Source organism: Humulus lupulus, chromosome 2 (assembly GCF_963169125.1).
Source record: "Humulus lupulus chromosome 2, drHumLupu1.1, whole genome shotgun sequence".
Taxonomy (NCBI): Eukaryota; Viridiplantae; Streptophyta; class Magnoliopsida; order Rosales; family Cannabaceae; genus Humulus; species Humulus lupulus.
In genome coordinates, this window is record NC_084794.1 from 92966978 (window position 1) to 92987357 (window position 20380).

Consider the following 20380-nt stretch of genomic DNA (forward strand, 5'->3'; position numbering starts at 1 on the left):
GTAGCCTCAAGCAAATCCAAATGCTCAGGGTCCAAAAAACGCCCCCAGGTGTAAAATAGTCAAAATCCCCATAATTCCCTCCTGATCTCATTAACTCCCAATATATCATCAAATATTTATTCCCATTACCCAATAAACTAGTAATGTACTAAATACTCAACATATCATTTGACTCACACCGAGTCAAGTATCGGTCCCGTTGTGACTTTCCCACTAGCTTACTCTCTAGGATCATCTCGTGCCGAGTAACCCAAATATATCCACATAATAATGTGGTCTCACACAAATATCACATATATGCCAAATATACCAGAACGTGCCAAATTTTGAAAATTTCCCTTTTAACTAGAAATGGGCCCACATGCATATCAAGTTATATTATAATATAACTCACATAATCATATAATGATACACTTATATATCACATAATCACATAATTTCCATAATTTGCCATCATGTCCCCCTAATCAAGGCCCTAAGCCTTATTAGGTAGTTTGGGACATTACATATTGACCTTTTGGATTTATGATAAGTTGACTAGGAAATGTTCCTTTTTCTCTATCAGCTAAAGCAATAGTGAGTTGTCCTACTTGTGTCTCGAGTTTGGTAATTGATTGAGGCTGGTTTTTAGGATTTGTTGAGTGGATTGCATAAATTGTTGTAAAGTATCCTCTAAGGAAGGTTTCCTTTGTTGGGGATATGGTTGATTTTGTGGGGCATGAGTTTGGTTTTTCGTGTTGTATTAGTGTCCTTGATTCATTGGAGGCTGGTTTTATCTCCATGAAATTTTTTGATGATTTCTCCAATTTGGATTTTAAGTGGATGAAAATGGGCTATCATTTGGTTTTCCATAAGCATGAAAAGCATTGGCCTCCTGAGAAAAGGACTCTTGGTATGAAGGACATGATTGGGCATTATGACAAGGACTAGAACATATAGAACAAGCATCTTTTCTTGGTTGCATTGGAGAATTTATAGTTTGGCTTATGGCTAAATCTTCTAGTTTTCTCGCTAATTTGTCTAAGGATGTTCTTAAGTCTAACTCATCTTTTAATTCATACATTCCTCCTATTTTTGGTGAATTAGTTGACCTAGACCTAGGATCAAAATAATTTCATTGTAGTGAATTGACAGATAAATCTTCAAGGGCGTCCCAAGCCTTTTGCCCTTGAAATTGCAAAAAATTTCCAGTATGGATAGAATGAGTCATTTGAAGATTAGAAGGAGCCAAACCATCATAAAAATATTTTACAAGTCTTCATTTTTCAAAACCATGATGAGGACATTTTAATAATAAATCTTTCCCAATATTCATAAAACTCTTAATTATCTTTTTGACAAAACTCGAAGATTTCTTTCCTTAGACTATCAGTTTTAGACATAGGAAAAAATTTCAACAATAATTTATTATAAAGTTGATCCCATGTGGTTATAGATCCTGTGGGAAGAGAATTTAACCAAGCTTTTGATTTGTCTTTTAATGAAAAAGGGAATAATCTTAGTTTGACTGACTCATCAGAAAAATATTGAAATCTAAATGTTGAGCGAATTTCTAAGAAATCTTTGACATACATGTAAGGATCCTCTTTATCTAACCCATTAAAAGATGACAACAATTGAATGATTAATGGCTTAAGCTCAAAATGGGTAGCAAAAGTGGTAGAAAATACAATACATGAATGAGCATTAGATGAAATAGGTGCAAAATATTGAAGTAAGGTTTTTTCATGCACAACATTTTCATCAACGGGATTTCTATTAATATTAGAAATTGGTTCCATGATTCTCAAATTTTTAACTTCAAATAAAGATAAACATATTTTTACTAATCAATTTTTAGAATTACATTCCCAATGATGCATACAATTTTCACAAACAAGGCAACAAAAATAATCTCAAACAAACAATTTTCTGATGTAGAAGATCAGTTAAAATCGCAACCACAGAGCATACTTAGAATTTCTAGAGATTTCACAACAATATATTTTTTATGATTTACTTGTCCTCAGGCTTATTTTATTCCACTTACTCGCACACTACTAACAACTCCTTAAGGTTAATTATCAGAGACAGATTGAGAATTTTGTTCAAATTTTCTTTAAGCAAAGATTGTTTATGGTGAAAGGACAAGATTTGTTTTTTTCAAGTATTTTTTAACAATTACACAATAATATGATAAGAGAAATAAAATAAGACAAAATAAATAATGTTAACTCAAATTGACAAGAGTTGGGAGGCATATCATGCCATCAACCATAACAAAAATAAAGTAAAAACTTGGAGGCAAAATTTCCATCAACTAGTAAATGAGGTAAATATATATATATATAATAAGCTATGAGGCACAAATGCCATCAACTAAAGAAAAGAGTTGGGAGTCATAGCATGCCATCAACCATAAAGAAAATAAAGCAATAACTAGGAGGCAAAAATTATCATCAACTAGTAAATTTGCACAAAAATATAACAACAAAAATAAATAAAGCAAATTACAACAAATGTTAGGAGGCACAAGTGTCGTCAACTAACAAAAATGTAGCAAAAATAAAAATATTACAAAAAAAAATTATGAGGCACAAGTGCCATGAACTAAAAAATGTAATAAATATATAAGTAAGGTTTTTTTATGGGTGGTAGAACCATCCCAAATTTTTTTCTTATCTTTTATATATATATATACATAAATATATATATAGTTTTTTAAGTGCAAAAATTAAAATAACTAATAGAAGAATTCACTAACCTTAAGAAAAAGTTTGTTTCTTTTCTTGCAACTACTCGACAACGGCGCCTGTTACACCCAAATTTCGAGAATAGAAATTATGCTCTCAAAATGTAGGCTTGTAAAATGTGAGCTCGGAATAAGCGAGTACGCCACGTCATCAGCATATGCACGAACTGAGTTTTACAATTTTTCTTGGTATCAAGGTGGCGACGATGGAATTGGTGAGCTTGAAGCTACACACGGTCTCGAAGGTGTTTCGAGGTTACAAGTCAAGCTCGAAGCCACAACTGATCAACTGCAATGGTTCAACACTTGTATAAATTGCCTGATTTGTTCTTATTGGCGATTGAGCACCAGCCGGGAAGGTTCGAGCCTAGGAATTGCAAGCTCGAAGGGGATGATGTCGATAAAGTTACTGGCTAAGGACGAGGTTAACCAGAATGACGAGCTCGTGATGTTGGTCGATCTCGAAAACGTGTAAATTATGCGTTCGAGGTCGGTAATTTAGTTTGAACATGATTACTATTTGAAAATCCTTATTACTTGGGGATTTGTTGTAATTTGATAATTAATCCCGATTATTATGGGATATTTTGTAATTAATGCATTTATTTGTATTTATTTCAAATTTAAATTGTAACTTCTCAAAATAAAAAGGAAGATATTTTGTAAATCAGGCTATAAATAGACTGGAGAATGTCATTTGGAAACAGAGTCAATTTGGTACTGAGAATACTCTGTAGAATTTCTTCCAAAAAGCTTTGAGAGAGTTCCACCACTCAATAATATTGACTCGTGGACTAAGAAGAGTTGAACTACTGAACCATGTAAAATCTCGTGTGTTTTTTACTAGTTTTCTTAAATCATTGAGAGTTGAACTCAAGTCGTTAGACTGTTTAATCAGAGACCTCCTGAATTATCAATGGCTGCCACAAACAACCCCAGCACGGGTGGGCGACCAGCGCCCCAAATACCAGAGGAACAAACTCCTTGCACTGAAGACTACCCACGTTAACCTGGGAAGCAGCCCATGGCTAACCAGGGCCCTGAGAAGAGGAACGATTCATCTGATTCCCAGGGACCACCTGCTCCCATGCCTAATGAGGATCTCTATTATAATCCAGAGAGATATGTTCCTATTGTTGAACTGGAGAATTTCCAATTACGCCAACAATTGGCAGAAGCTACAAGGCACAACAAAAAGTTGGCTAGACAGGCTGCTGAGGCCCAAGCACCACCCCGGAGGCCAAGAGGACGTCCTCGAGGAAGCACAGCCGCCAGGAGATCTGAGCAAGGGACCCAGCAGGCTCAGCTGAGACCCAGAACAAATCTTGGTGATGAACGCCCCAGGAGAAACACTCGGGCTGAGGCTGCTAAAAATCCGACTACGGAGCTGTCTACAGGAACGGGGAATAACCAAGCTCCTCCAGTAGCTCGGAACCCGAACCTTGAGACGGTAAGGAACAACCCAGAACATGTCCAGGCCAATTCTGGACCATCTAGGCCCAACAATGGGAGGCCGCCAGTGGCAGTCGAGATGGAAACCGTTAGGCCAGACCCGGACATAGGAGCGAGCAGGAGACTACTCGAGAACACAGGGCTCCCCAAACGTCGGGAAGCCATGTGTCGAGATCACAAACGGATGAGGCAAGGAGGCCAGTGGATGATCCCCCTTGTAACAACAGAGCCTCTCAGCCAGAAAGAACTGTTAGCTTCATAAGCGGGAGGTCAAATTACACTCGGTCCGTAAGCATATATAATGCCGAGCCTAGGAATGTTGGGAATCGGGGGAATCATCCTGACCTTCTGGATCACCTGAACCATAATCGAGGGCAAGCTAATCCCAAAAACCCTGACTTACACGACCATTTAAATAATCAAAAGCTGTCGGCATATGGAAACCAGAATAACCCTATACCGGGACAAGGGGCTGGAGTTTTTATAAACAATAACTAGCTCCCCCAAGTTCAAACTCAGCCTCCAGTGGACCTGGTCCAGGAGAGAATTGACCAGCTCAAAAGAGCATTCAAGCTTGTACAGGACGAAAGGAATATGGATAAGGCTGAAGACTCCGATGAGGAGCTTGAGCCTTTCACCCCACATATCTCCAACACTCCGTTTCTGCAGGGGTTTAGGATACCCCATGTAGCACCACTTGATGGGAACTCAGACCCACACAGTCATCTGAGCACTTTCAATACCATCATGCGAGCCATCAATGTTGGTTACGATCTCTGATGTATGTTGTTCCCGGCTACCCTGACAGGACCAGCAAAAAACTGGTTCAAGAAGTCTAGAAGACACTCGATCTCATCTTGGGATCAGCTAGCAAGGGAATTTAAGAAGTATTTCAAAGCCATGGTAGGCGTCAGACCCGAAGCCTCAGCTTTAACCAATGTCAGACAACAGTAGGGAGAATCACTGAAGAGTTACCTTACAAGGTTTAATATAGAAGTGGCTCGGGCCCGCAACATCAATGATAGTAGCCAGTTGATGGCTGTAAGAACTGGTATATTACCAGGGATTCCCCTTTAGGAGGATTTGCAAAGAAAACCCATAAGTTCATTAACTGAGTTCAACTGGAGGGCCCAGAGATTTTTCAATGTAGAAGAGGCGAGGTCAGCATTAAACCTGACCTCTCTGCCTGTAACTACAATGACAAATGTTAACTCAGCCTCAACCTCGGTGGCCCCATCGATGTCAAGACCCTCTGGGGATAACCCTTCAGAGAGAAAGAAAAATGAAGGGAATAACCCCAAGGTTGACGGAGGGAAAAAGAAGAAAGGAGACAAATACTTTTCCATTTACACAGTGTACACCGAGCTCAATGAGACTCGAGAGAATATATTTATTGCCAATGAGAATAAGGTCCCATTTAGACGACCTGACCCAATGCAGAATCAGAAGGCAAAGAGGGACTCTAATAAATATTATAGATTCCACAGAGATGTCGGACACACAACTGATGAGTGCCGATAGCTGAAGGACGAGATCGAAGGCTTGATCTCGAGGGGATATTTTGGACAGTATGTAAGAAGCCAAAATCCCAATCAAGCCACGACAAGTCAAAGGGCAGCAACTACACAACCTGCCCAGCAGAACATTTCCCGAGTACGGGAGGATGATCGACCTCCCCCAATAGATGGAGAAGATGTGGTAACTATCTCTGGGAGACCACATATTGCAGGATCAGGTAGAAACGCCCAAAAGAGATACATTAATGAGCTAAAGACTGGGGAAGCAACAAAGGGTTGAAACTCAACCCATCACGTGTACTGAAGAGGACATGTCACACGTCCAGTTTCCTCACAAAGACCCCCTGGTCATCACTCTTCAACTCGCAAACAGGAGGGTACACAAGGTCCTGATCGATAATGGGAGCTTTGTGAATATCCTTTACAAGGCCACTCTAGAAAAGATGGGACTCACGCTTTGAGATTTGAAAGCCTATGCGACGTTGTATGAATTTTCAGGAGAAGGGGTTGCCTGTATAAGATCCATTGAACTCCCTGTGACCTTGGGAGACTATCCAGTCTCGGTAACCAAGATGATGGAGTTCGTGGTGGTGGATGCCCCATCAACCAACAACGTACTGCTCGAGAGACCCGTCCTGATTGGGTTGGGGCAGTATCGTCTGTCAGGCATCTGGCCATCAAATTCTCGACGTCTAGTGGCATCGGGACGCTGAAGGGAGACCAGCTCGTAGGAAGGGAATGCTACAACATTTCCATGAGGGGGAAAACCAAACAAGTGCCCAGACACTTGTGGTCATTCAGGAGATGGACGGATCCATCTTCAAGATAGAAGAAGAGATCGACCCTAGAGTCAAAGAAAGGACCGATCTTGAACCACTGTAGGAGCTCGAAGAAGTTGAGCTCGATGAAAAGGATACCACGAGGGTGGTAAAAATAGGAAAAAAACTTTATGAAAATGCAAGATAGCAATTAACTTGCTTTTTGAAAGAAAACCAGGACATATTCACATGGTCGCACTCGAACATTGTAGGAATTAGTCTGAATGTCATAAGCCATGCACTTAACATCGATAAAAGCTTCCCCCTGAAGCAGCAAAAACGAAGGCTCCTGGACTAAGATAGAAAGAAGGCCCTCAAAGAGGAGCTCAAGAGGTTAAAAGAAAATCGGTTTATACGAGATGCATTTTACCCTGATTGGATCACCAATCCGGTGTTGGTCCCAAAACCCAATGGCAAATGGAAAACTTGCATCGACTATTCAAACCTCAACAAGGCGTGCCCCAAAGACGACTTTCCCTTACCTTGAATAGACCAGCTCGTAGATGCCACTGCAGGCCATGACATAATGTCATTCATGGATGCTTATTCTGGGTATAACCAAATTGCCATGCATGCACCTGACCAAGAACATACGAGCTTTGTAACCGATAATGGATTGTATTGCTACAACGTCAGGCCTTTCAAGCTCAAAAATGTTGGAGCCACATACCAAAGGATGGTAAATAGGATGTTTGCTGAACAAATAGGGAATAACATGGAAGCTTATGTGGACGATATTTTGGTCAAATCTAAACATAACAATAACTATGTGGATGATCTCGCTGAGTGTTTTGCTATACTCCAAAATACAACATGAAACTTAACCCACAAAAATGCTCATTTGAAGTATTTTCGGGTAAGTTCCTTGGATTTATAGTAAATGCTCGGGGAATAGAGGTTAATCCATACAAGATCAAGGCATTAATAGACATTCCTTCACCTTGAAAACATAAAGATGTCCAGAGCCTAATTGGACGAATGGCGACCTTAAGTAGGTTTATCTCGAAATCTACAGATCGTTGCCTCCCATTTTTTAATCTTTTAAGAGGGGGCAAAAAGTTCGAGTGGTTGGAGGAGTGTGAACTCGCATTTCAAAATCTTAAGAAACATCTCGTCTAACCACCAATCTTGTCTAAACCTAATATAGGAGAAATTTTGTACTTATACCTCACCACGACCAAGCACGCCATTAGTGCAGTACTGGTATGGGAGGATAAGAAAATACAAAAACCTGTATTCTGTATCAGCAAGAGATTACTGGGGGCAGAATCAAGATATCCATTAATGGAGATGTTGACGGTGAAATCTCGTCAACGATATAAGGTTAGAAAATTAAGACTGTATTGCCAAAGGTATCTTGGAAGAAGATGGAGTAAACTTGAAAGAGTAAAAATGAAGAACTACAATGGAGTCGAAATTGTATATTACTTAACAGCCTTAGCATATAATCAATTTCCCAACCCCTTTTCTGGAGGGGTGATGATCTATTTATACTGGAGCTCTAATGGCTCCCCATACACTGTGGTCCCAGGGGACAAGATTGTACGTAGGTACATTGTCAGGGTAGTGGCATAGGTCGTGGTGGAGCAGAAGGTTATGGTGTCGACCTGGTACATAGTCAGAGGTATGCATGTAGTGCTTCCACTCTCTGTACAAATCCGTACCTCCACTACTTGTAGGATACAGATGTCAGAGTCATGCCGTTGCCCTTTTTCAGGGTTGTACATCCCGTGCTTGTACATTTATCTCATGCCTAATGGTCCTCCTTACCTAAATATCTTCTCTAGGTTTCATTATATTTTAGTAAGTGTCGATCCATACTTCTTTTATCCCATCCTCACCTCCAAGTACGAGGCGTGGAAATAGGCATGTACGAGGCCTGGGCATGGGTCTCACAAGGCGAGACCCTTGATGCCTAAGTGAGTATCCAGGCGTGACTTGGGCATTCACGAGGCTTGGGGATGGGTCTCACAAGGCGAGACCCTTGGTGCCTAAGTGAGTACCCATGCATGACCCGGGCATTCACGAGGCTTGGAGATGGGTCTCACAAGGTGTGACCCTTGGTGCCTAAGTGAGTACCCATGCATGACCCGGGCAATCACGAGGGTTGGAGATGGGTCTCACAAGGTGTGAAAAGGGTTGCATGAGGGCCACAAGGCGATGGTGGCGCGAGGCTCCTTAGTGTGGTCGTACCTCGCGAGACGCACACAGTTGTGGTGAGGTGAGTCTTGTTGTGCGAGGCGTTGGAACGCATTTGGGTTGCGAGGCACGCGAGCGAGGGTAGCCTCGCATAGCGAGGCCCTTGTGGCCTTGGCAGGCGCGTGCGGGGGAATGGCAGCCTCGAGTAGCGAGGCCCTTGTGGCCTTGGCAGGCATGCGCGGGGGAAGGGCAGCCCCGCATAGTGAGGCCCTTGTGGCCTTGGTAGGCATGCGTGGGGGAAGGGCAGCCTCGCGTAGTGAGGCCCTTGTTGCCTTGGCAGGCACGCATGGGTGAAGGAAAGCCTCGCATAGCGATGCCCCTTAGGTCCTTCTGGGCATTTTTGCTTGCCCGAGGCTAATTGAGGGTAACTGTCGACTATGGCTCTAGTCAATTTTTGGCATTCACAGGAGAAACTGGCCCTGTGCCTAATGCATGCATCTCGAAAGCTTCGACCCTATTTCCAAGCACACCTTATTCATGTGTTGACCGATCAGCCACTGAGGTAGGTTTTATCCAAGCCTGAAGCATCTGGAAGACTGTTGAAGTGGGCTGTTGAGCTCGAACAGTTCGAGATCACTTATCACCCGAGAACGACAATCAAAGGACAGGCTCTAGCAGATTTTATTGTCGAATGTACTGGGATCTCCAACGATGAAGTTGTAACCCCAGCCCGCGAGCTGTGGAAACTTTATATCGATGGATCTTCTAATGAAAATGGATCAGGGGCAGGCATCATTCTAATTACCCCAATATGAAATCGCGTCCACTTGGCACTAAAGTTTGGCTTTGAGGTGTCAAACAACGAGGCTGAATACGAGGCGTTATTAGCAGGACTTTGAATAGCCACCGAGCTCAAAGCAAAGGCCATACATTGTTATAGTGATTCACAGTTGGTTGTTAACCAAGTCCTGGGGGAGTATCAGGCTCATGGTATAAAATGGCTGTGTACCAAGAGAATTTAAAGGCAACACTCGGAGGGTTTGAGTTCTACGCTATAGAACAAATCCCCCGAGAGCAAAATTCAAATGTAGACGCATTAGCCAGGCTCGCCACAACTAACGAGGCTGACACACTTAATGTGGTCCCAGTAGAATTTCTATCGACCCTGAGTATAACGAGCCTGACGAAGAAGATTTATGTATGATTGACTCACAACCAACCTGGATGACCCCAATAGTTGACTACCTCAAAATCGGAAGTCTCCCAGCAGATCGGAATGAGGCTAGAAAACTGATGTACCAAATTCCAAGGTACACTATTGTGGAAGGGAAGTTTTATAGAAGGGGGTACTCTATGCCATTACTTCTATGTGTAACTCCTCCCGAGTAAAAAAAAAATATTTTGGAAGAAATCCATGAAGGGTTTTGCGAAGATCACACTGGGGGGCATAGTTTTTCGAAAAAGGTGATTAGGCAGGGGTACTTCTGGCCCACAGTCAAGGCAGACTCGTTTGAGTATGTAAAAAGATGTGATAAATGTCAATGGTTTGCCTTAATTCCATGAACTCCACTCACCAAGCTCACCATGATGAGCTCCACATGGCCATTCGCAGTATGGGGAATTGACCTCATAGGCTCCTTGCCAACAGGAAAAGGTGGAGTAAGGTATGTTGTGGTCGCAGTTGATTATTTTACAAAATGGATCGAAGCTGAACCCTTGGCCACTATTACCTCGAAGAAAGTCCTAGATTTCATAGTAAAGAATATTATCTGCAGATATGGGATGCCCAAGAAGATAGTATCAGATAATGGGACCCAGTTCGACAGCGATTTATTTACACACTTCTGCAAAAAAAAAAACAAGATAATAAAAGTTTCTCCTCTATGGCCCATCCCCTGTCAAATGGCCAGGTCAAAGCATTCAATAAAACCTTAAAGAGATCCATGAAGAAAAGTTTAAAAGAGGCAAAGGGGAAATGGCCAGAGGAGTTGCCTCAAGTCTTGTGGGCTTATAGAACCATAGCGCGGACTTTGACGGGGCATATTCCCTTCTCCCTAGCTTATGGATGCGAGGCCATGTTTCATATTGAGTTTGAAATCCCAACAATAAGGCGTGATGCATACAATCAGGCCTCGAACATGTCCTAACTCGAAGAAAGGATGGATCTCATTGAAGAAAGACGAGATGAAGCCCAATTAAAATATGTTGCATACTAGCAATGAACTGCTAAATATTTTAACAAAAGGGTCTGAGATAGAAATTTTGAATTGGGAGACCTAGTGCTAGGGCGCGTATTCTTAGCCACACGAGACCCATCTGCTGGGGTACTTGGACCCAACTTAGAAGGGCCTTACCAGATCGAGTCCATTATTCAACCTGGAGTGTATAAGTTAGCGAGGTTAAATGGAGAATTGGTTCCACGAGCTTGGAATGGTGAACATCTACGACCTTATTATTAGTAATGTAGGAATGATGTTTTCAGTGTAACCAAACATGTGCTTGATTTTTTAAATTTTGAATTTCGATCAAAAGTTGTATTGTTTATTGTTATACTTTTTTTTTTTTGCAAACCCTCAGATTTCAATAACCTAAGATCACAATCATAGGATATTACGGGGGCATAAGTTGTAATGCCCTAGTTACCCCAGAACCGTTACGGTGAATGGTGAACTGAAAATTTGACCCACTACTCGAGTCCTTTGGTTAAAAATGTGTTCTAAGTGTTATTAACAGGCTAAGGTGAAAAACAACAAAAAGGAAAGGATATGTTTTATTATATACATAAAACTGTTCATGGGCCCACAAGAACATTTACAAGTTATTTACAACTAAAAAAGGTCATTACTGTTTCAAAATTACAAATCCGCCGACCTAAGCGGCAAAAATAGGGTAAACCCCCTAGTTCCTCTGAGAACTCCTTGGCCGTGGTGGTCAAGCGGACGCATATGTACACATCACCACCTAAGCTCTCCACTCAAGGTTGGGTGAGCTTTTCTTTCCCTTTACCTGCACCACATAGCACCCATGAGCCAAAGCCCATCAAGAAAATACAGCATTATATGTAACATTATCAAATGATTATGATTATAATCACATAGAGCTCATAGCTCTTAAACAGATGAGTGAATATCACTTGAGGTTCTAGAAAACCATACTGAGTGGCTGACAAGCAAGTCACTAATTTAATCAAAAGAGTGGCTGCTAGGTAAGCCACTAGCCTTAAACAGATGAGAGACTGATAGGTAAGTCTCTAACTTAACAGATGAGAGATTGATGGGTAAGTCACACAAGCGCTTATAGTATTAATCGAACTTGAGGTCGGTCCGACATTAATGCTCTCTGAGTCATCCAATGCAGTTATCGATTAGATCTAATCTTTATTGGCTTGCGTTGAACATGCTAAGGCCGTCCTGACTTATGAGTCAGTACTGTGTGACCATTGCCCAGTACCACTGCCGAACCTGACTAATGAGTCACAACTTCACAGTTGATACTGACACCTTTGCCAATTCTAACTAATGAGCCAGTACCATGCACAAGTGAGCAAGATTTTCTAAGCATTCAATAATCAATCCATGTCCACATTTACTCAATCAATATGCTTCATGAACAACCATGCATGTTACATATGGGGTGCAGTTCTCTTACCTCTGGTTCGAGCGAGGATTAATGTAAGAACGACCCTTGAGAACGACCTATCTTTTGTCCCCTTAGCGGTTACCTGGTCATAACCAATTATGGGATTTCATCAATAAAATGAATAACAAAGGTTCCCAAACCAAAACTTAGCCTCTAAGACATCGAATACTACTAAATCGGGTAGTAGGATCGATCCCGAGGCCTAAGGCTTGAATCCCCGAGCCAAAAACTCATTTCTGGCCAAAATGCCACTAAGGGCTGCGACCCTCCTTGGCCATGCCGTGGCCCTCCTTGGCCATGCTGCGGCCCGCCCCTCAAACAAAGGCGGCCTCCTTCAGCATCCTTCAAGGACCGCGGCCCTCCTTGGCCATGCCGCGACCCAACCCCCAGTTCTGCCAAAACTCTGGTTTTTTTTCTTCCCCAGCGATTTTCCTTCGAACCAACCTTTCAAACCAAGATCAAATACCATTCAAACCTCCAACACAACCCCTAACTTGATCTATATCATACCCTTAGCAAAACCCAAGTTAAACCCCAACCAAAACTTCCATCAATTCCAACAATCCACCACAAAAGCATAAGCTGAAACTAACAACTAAAACAGAGCATACATGGAAACTAGTGGCTAAAAACTTACCTCAAACTCAGGTTGTAGTGCTCTTCAATGGTGGAACACTCTTCCAAACTCCCAAGGCCTACTTCCCTAGCTAGAATCCTCAACAAGAGTTCAAAAATCACAAAGGAGATGGAGGAAGGAGAAGGTACGAGTAAGCTTCACTAACTTGCTCTGTTTTCTCCTCAATGCTACAGCCTAAATCAGTTTATATCTATCCTAGGGGTAAAAAAGACCATTATACCCCTAGGTCAATTAAGGGTTTCTAAAGGCACCCAAGGGCAAATTTGTCCTTTCCAACCTATCTCGTTAATCATAATTAACGCTCTCCAATTCCCACTATTCTCAATAATCCTAAACACCAATAATTCATATCCCGTTACCCTTTAATTCCCGGTAACGTTCTAATCATTAAAATCACCCCGAGACCCATCCCGAGCCTCGAACTTAAACCTGTTATGACTAGACCACTAATTAATAAACCATGGTCGTCTCATGCCGAAAGGGTCGAACAAACCCACATTATAATGTGGTCTCAACAACATATCATTGACATGCATACAATTATACCCTCAACGGGCCAAATTACCATCACACCCCTGTAATTAAAAATGTGGACCCACATGCATGCATTTAACATCATACTATAATATAATTCACATATACATGCATTTTATCAATTAATGGCACAATTAAACAAGTATGGCCCTCCCGGACTACTATTCTCGCCATTAAACCACATCGGAGAATTCGGGGCATTACATAAGTGGTATACAATCATACCATAGGTTTGAAAAAATATAACATAAATAAAATATAAAGTAATGTATGGATTATTAACCTGACATGAAAATAAGTGTATGGATTATAAACCAAACACGCGAGCTAAATGAGTTTGGAACAAACCAGCAAAACCTAACCGTCGGTAAAAAGTTGGAATTCTAAATATACCAACTCTAAACTAAGTCGACACTAGGGCTAGAAATTTTTTCAAACAAGTCTCAACCTCGCAACCTTAAGGTCATACTCGAGGATGAGGAAAAGTGGCTGAAAAAGAAAAATATAACTAGACTAATAAAATTACATGCCAATTAAGTACTTTCAAGTACATGGTAAAAGTAAGGTTCGACCTTGACAGTAACGAAGTCGAACGTGGATACTTTGAAAAAATTGTGCATGAATGCATTGAAATTCAAACGTAACTCCAATAGATATATTTGTACGAATAAACAAGTATAAAAGCAAGTCCTTAATAATGGCAAGCTAAAAATATTTTGATCCAGAAATGTAAAGCATAATATTAAGCCAAAAAGCTAAAGGAAAAATCGAATGCATAAAGATTTTCGAGCTAGAAAATTGTGTGCATAAAAATTGCTATTGTTATAAATTGATAATTAAGATAGCTAAAAATCGAGCTATGAATTTTCTTTGCCCCGAGGGCACAAAAATCATAAAAGTAATTACAAAAATTATTACAATGGGTCGCAGCCCATAATCTTGGCTTCAAGACTTAGATGTTTTTCCAGCCGCAACCCCTGAAGCCTCTGCTGCTTCCTTAGCCTCAAGTATGGCCTCCTCCTCCTCAAGCCGAGCTTGCCATTTGGCGATGAAATCGGTCTCCAGGATGGCTAGGAAACTGGTATCGAGGTCGAGATTGTTCACCCAAATCTGATACATCGCCATGTCTACGGAGCGATCTTTTTTGGTTTTGAACTCCTCCAGAAGACGAGCCTTCTCACCTTCAATAACTTCGAAGGTCATCTTATTTTCCTCTTCCAACTTGGCATTGAGTTCTCTAATTCCCTTTATCTCAGAATTCTTGGCCTCGACCTCCTTCAAGGTCACTGCCAGCGTCGATTCGAGGTCGGGGACTTTCTGGACCTTTTTCAAAGCAACCTCTAGCTTTGACTCGAGCTTAGAACCCTTCTAAATGGTCGCATCCCTTGCTGCCACCTCCAACTTTGCTGCTTTCAGCTCATCCTTGAGCCACAATTAGGCGTCTCTAGCATCCTGCGCAAGGGCCTTGCTCGCGGTCACTTTGCTATTCAGCATAAAGTTGTGCTAAACGAAGGATATGAGTGCCTACACATAAAAATAAACACAAGTTAGCAAAGTGTAGCCTAAGTTAATACAAAACAAGAAGGTCAAGGAAAAAGTAACTAATCGAGGAGAGAAGTTTGGCACCCTTGTCAAAAATAGTGTTGGCATCTCGGCAAGAGGTCAGAAAATCCCATTGAGGGGCCCCGAGGTGGCTAAGACTGTGACCCACGCGAGTCAAGGCATCGAAGCCTAGGTTGACTCCGTGAGATCCCGCTGCACTAGTGACCACAAACTCAGGAACATGAGTCGAGATTGACAGTAAGTGCTCCCACACAAGAGCCATGCCTTTTTGAGCTAAGACTGTAGGGGTTCCTTGAATTGATTGGACAGCAGGAGGAGGCAGAGTTGTGGCAGGCACCATTGCCTCGATAATAGTACTCAGTCCGACCTCGGGTGTGGGATCAACAGCCTGACTCAACTTTTGAGGAACTGAGACTGGAAGGGCCACCTCGGTCTTTTTGGGCATCTTGGAGGGGTGACCTCCTTTTTGCGAGGCTCGTTGGTGCTTACTCGCCTTCGCGGTCATAGGCTAGTTGAGCACATTATTTAAGTCTGAGTCCATCTCACCTGGAAAAACATAAAAATCATACTTTAGTAATCGAGAAAGGGTTACTAAAAGAAATAAGACTCAAGGATAATAGAAGCCTAACTGGTACTCTCAACTGAGCTTGAGCTCGGGGACCAGGAAATTCCCCCATCTTTTGAAGACACTGGGGGAGTCCCATATCTATAAGTGGAAGACAACCTCGAAAGGTCTCTATAAATATTAGTTCCGTATTGAACGACTACCCTATCCCAGACTTCATTTAAACTATACATAGTCTGGTATTGCCCTAGCCAGCTATCAAACCTACGAACCCTAAGGTCTACCCACAACCATACTAGGAAATTATTTATGTGGTCCTCAAAGAGGATCATCACGCTGGGTTTGTGCTTAAGTAAGGAGGGAGACCACATGGAGGATTCGAGCTCAACTTTACCTCCGTCAGCCGAGATTGGTGAGGCTTCATCATGGGCTTCGTTGCCCGAGACTGGTGGATCGTGTCGGCGAGATGCAGCGGCATGAAACCGTGAGCCTGGAGATCTCCTCATGGGGGGAAGTCTAACAGTTGGGAGTGTCACATGTTCCCACCTCAGGTAATTACGATACCCCGAGTCATCAGTGGACTCACCTTCGCCTAATAGGCCGCAAGCTCGGAGCTTGTCTTCGTGAAGAAGGTAGGACAAGGACCTTTGACCATAGGGAAGTTGAAGGATGGATGCCTTATGTTCCATCATCGCTTCTGATGGAGTGGGGCAATGGTAGTTGGCTGCAAGAACAAACAAGTGAGAATATTTCGAGCCTGACTATTCAATGAAAAAAGGGATAAGTATGATGTAATACTTACGGATGCGTTGGAAGGAGTAAAATCTGGAAGGAGTGAGACCATTCGTCCAGAAGAAGGCGAGCTTGAAGTTTGGAGGATGATTTGGCATATCTTTGAAAAGCCATTTTTCCTTCGGATAGCTCCCTAAATAATAGAAGTTGTCTCTTCCACGAGCTCGAGAAGGGTTGCTCTTAAGATAGAAGAGATATAATATCTCTTATGCCGAAGGCCCTTCCCACTTCATCTTGTGGTACAGCGACCTGAGGGCTGACAAGACCCTAAAGAAGTTGGTTTGGAGCTGGAAGGGGGCGAGCTCGACAAAGTCCAAGAAATTATTGAAGTATGTCTTTAGTGGTAGCAGACCCCCAGCCCACATGTGCTCGCGACTCCATGCGACGAGCTTGATTTTGCTGTCGGGATTGCCATCCCTCAGAGCGTAGCAGCTCTTTTCGTTTGAGGTCGCTGGTTGGCACATCAGGGTACTAGAGATCTTAATGCCATGATAAGCCAACAACTCAGATATTTGGCTGGTGGACGTGACTGAGCTCCAGTAGTGCTCAGCCTCGAAAAAATCCTCCCTCGAGGTGGGGACTGAGAGAGCTTAGGAGGTTAAAGGACGTGTTGAAGAGTCCTCCATTAGGGAGAATGAAAGTACACCAAGTGCGAAGGAGACGGTCACTTTGAGTTTGGGATCTAGCAGAATAGGCCTGATATCGGGGTCTAGATCATGATAAGCTGCCACTCAGAGTCTTCTCCTCTTTTTCTCTTCAACCTCGTCTATCTGACGTCGAAAGTGGTCTCGTATATCCTCTTACTCACACCTTTCTTTGTGCTCGCGGATCAGTCATTGGTTTTGGGTAAAAGGTGACTCAGGACTGGGTGTTGATGGGTGGTAAGGGATAGCGAACTTGAGCCCCCACCGATTCTCAGAGTAATGCGACATCTAACAAGGAATAAAAAGATGAAGGCCCAACATACAAGAAATTCTAATTTTGATAAATCGAGCTCGAAAGCTCGAGATAACGAGATTGCCCCAATCGAGACTGAAGCATCGAAAGGGCGAGATTAACTCGGATGTCATCCCCAAACTATTGTAAAGTTCGGGCATCGAGAGTGCACTCACACGTCAGTGGGGAGGTTAATACCAGTTAAAAAGAATCCCAGATTTTTAGGAAAACACCTAGCAGTTACCCAAAAAGGTGATATTTTTTGGATTTTTGCGTTTAAAATCCTAAACCAAAAGCCCCTATTTCTTAAGCTACACGAAACCCTCTATTGCCAGAAAAAAAAAACCCCATTTTTACATGGTTATGCTAGAAATCTTTGGTCTAAAATTGTGATTCTGACTACATCAAAACAACTCGGATCAAAAGCTTGCCTAATATTGACGTAAAAGCCTTATAAAACGGGTAAGAACCAGTAAAGATACTCTCACAATACAGAAGAAACATAAATATATATATAAGCATGCCAAAGAAAAGTAGCCAAGAACATGAGCTTACACAGAGTTGATCGTGGGAATGAGGAAATCGTTGACTGGAGGAGTGGTTGTAGAAAAACTTTCACGGAGTCGAATATACCGGAGTTACTTTGCTTTGTTGGATTAGAGAACATGCAAAGGGAGAAATGTGGCTCTGGTTCATTTTTTTCCTTTTCTCTGAATAATAAAATGAAAGTGAGGAAGAAGAAGAGAAGGCATGTATATATATGTCCCAGAGGGATATCAAAGGTTAGATAAATTTGGACCTTTGGTTTGGATTGGAGCTTGATCTGATGAATGGGGTTGGATTATAACATTGGCGGCAAAAAGGAGATATATTAAGGGACGTGGGTAGAGATAGGGAGTACTTGAGTACTCTGGGTGTGCAATCCTTGAGTGACGCGTGTCTGTACTCGAGTATGGTAGGTGGCACATTTTTTGAAAGGAGAAGTTCAAAAGTTTCCTTCTATAGGATTCGAACCAAAACTTTTGAGGGGCCAAAATGTTACACCCAAATTTCGAGAATACAAATTATGGTCTCGAAATGTAGGCTGGTAAAATGTGAGCTCGGAATAAGCAAGTACGCCACGTCATCAACATATGCGCGAACTAAGTTTGACCGTTTCTGTAATGTCCTCCTAATCTAGGAGCATTACACTGTGTACATTAAATTGTGTCAGACTTGCTAACAAAGTCATTTGGTTTAAAATGTGTAACTAAGGTTAATGTCAAGGGCCAGGGTTAAAAATTTTGTTCAAAAAAACCGCGGACTTTTATTTAAAAAGTTTCATACAAACGTGGGATCCCAAAATATTACAACTAAAAATTTACAAAGGTGAATATTCATCAAAATTACATTCAGCCAGCCTAAGCGGCAAAAACAGGGCTATAACCCTAGTTCCTCTGAGATATCCCCGGTCGTGGTAGTCGAGTAGCCGCATATGTACACACTGCCACCGAAGCTCTCCAACTCATGGCTGGTCAAGCTTTCCTTTCCCCTTACCTGCACCACAAAACACCCGCGAGCCAAGGCTTAGCAAGAAAACTCAACATGTGCATAAACAGAAAATATAAACTTCTAGATACTTATCAAGCTTGTACAACAGTAATAACCTACACATATCATCATTCAGTTACAAACAAGTGGTCATTGGACCAATTTGGGGCCACTGCCCTAAACAATTGAACATGGAGCAATCCTGGGGCCCTATGCCCAAGCTACGTGACCATAGACTCACCTGGGGCCTTTGCCCTTAGCATTGAGTAACTAGTCGTAGAGCTAGTCCAGCGTACCTGGCGCTTTAATTATTCATCGACCATAGGGTTGGCCAACATAATAATACGTTGCTGGTTTAGGCCTAAGCCTTTCGACCAGTGCGCAGCGTGCTATTGTCGTCCTTGACTAATAAGTCAAGCCCTAATCCAGGATTATAAACCTCAATATAGAAACAGATATGGATAGGCATATCCCAACAGAATACACACATATGGATGTTAATCACATAACACCATCGAACAATCATTCTCACAATGCTAATCATACCTATTTAACGGGGCCTCATGCCCTAACCACGAAATTCACATAATAGTCATAAAGCACTTAAGCAGACACCAACCAACATATGAAGAAAAAGCTTAAATATAAATGTCCTTGGGGCCCAAACCCTAGTCAAGATAATTGATAATAGTCGGGCCAAGCCCTAATCACATATAACACGTATTGGGTGTAGTTTTCTTACCTCAGGTCCGACCCCCGAGCATGATCCTGGTTTTGAGCCCCTAGCGATACCCTAGTCACAACCATAATATAAGATTCCATCAATAACGAGCATATAAAGGCTTCTGGAGTGATTCCTAGCCTCCGGGGCCTCGAGCTCCACTGAACCAGGTAGTGGACTTGATCCCGAACCCTAAGGAAAAGGTTCCCTTTTTAAAAAGCTTCCCAAGGCCAAAAATGCCCAGGCGGGCAGCAACCTGGCCCTGAGAGTCGCAGCACACCCCTCCTATCCGAAAGCCTTCCCCCCTCTGTCAAGGGACGTGGGCCCCGACTTGCTCTTGTAAGTCGCAGCGCGCCTCCCAGACAGAGACCTCCCAAGGCCTGGGTTCAAGCTGAGTCGCGGTCCCTCAAGAACAAGGTCGCGACTTGGCCCCACAAACCCAGATGTTCCATAATTTTTAGCAGGCAAAACCAATCCAAATTAACCAAAACTCACCCCAAAACCATAATTCAATTACCACAATAGATCTAACACCTTCCCAACAACGAAAACTAACAAAATAACAGCCTTATAACTCATCAAAATACCACTTTCAATTTTTGAGCTAAAAGGTTCAAAACTCTTCAAAACAGCCAAGTAAAACACAGAATTCAAAGGCAAAAACATGGTCTAGAGCTTACCTCAACTGATGATTAATCTCGCAAGCTGCAGCAGGACTAATCCCCCAAGTTTTAGGCTTTAATTCTTTGATTTCTAGTCAAAAATCCCCTTGGTTCTTCAAAGACACATACCTAAGAAACTTAGAG

General features: G+C 42.3%; 1 pseudogene; it reads left to right on the forward strand.

Annotated features, from left to right (window-relative positions):
- Nucleotides 1-1268: 1268 nt before the first annotated feature.
- On the forward strand, nucleotides 1269-1367 carry LOC133820323 (small nucleolar RNA R71; annotated as a pseudogene).
- Nucleotides 1368-20380: the final 19013 nt, after the last annotated feature.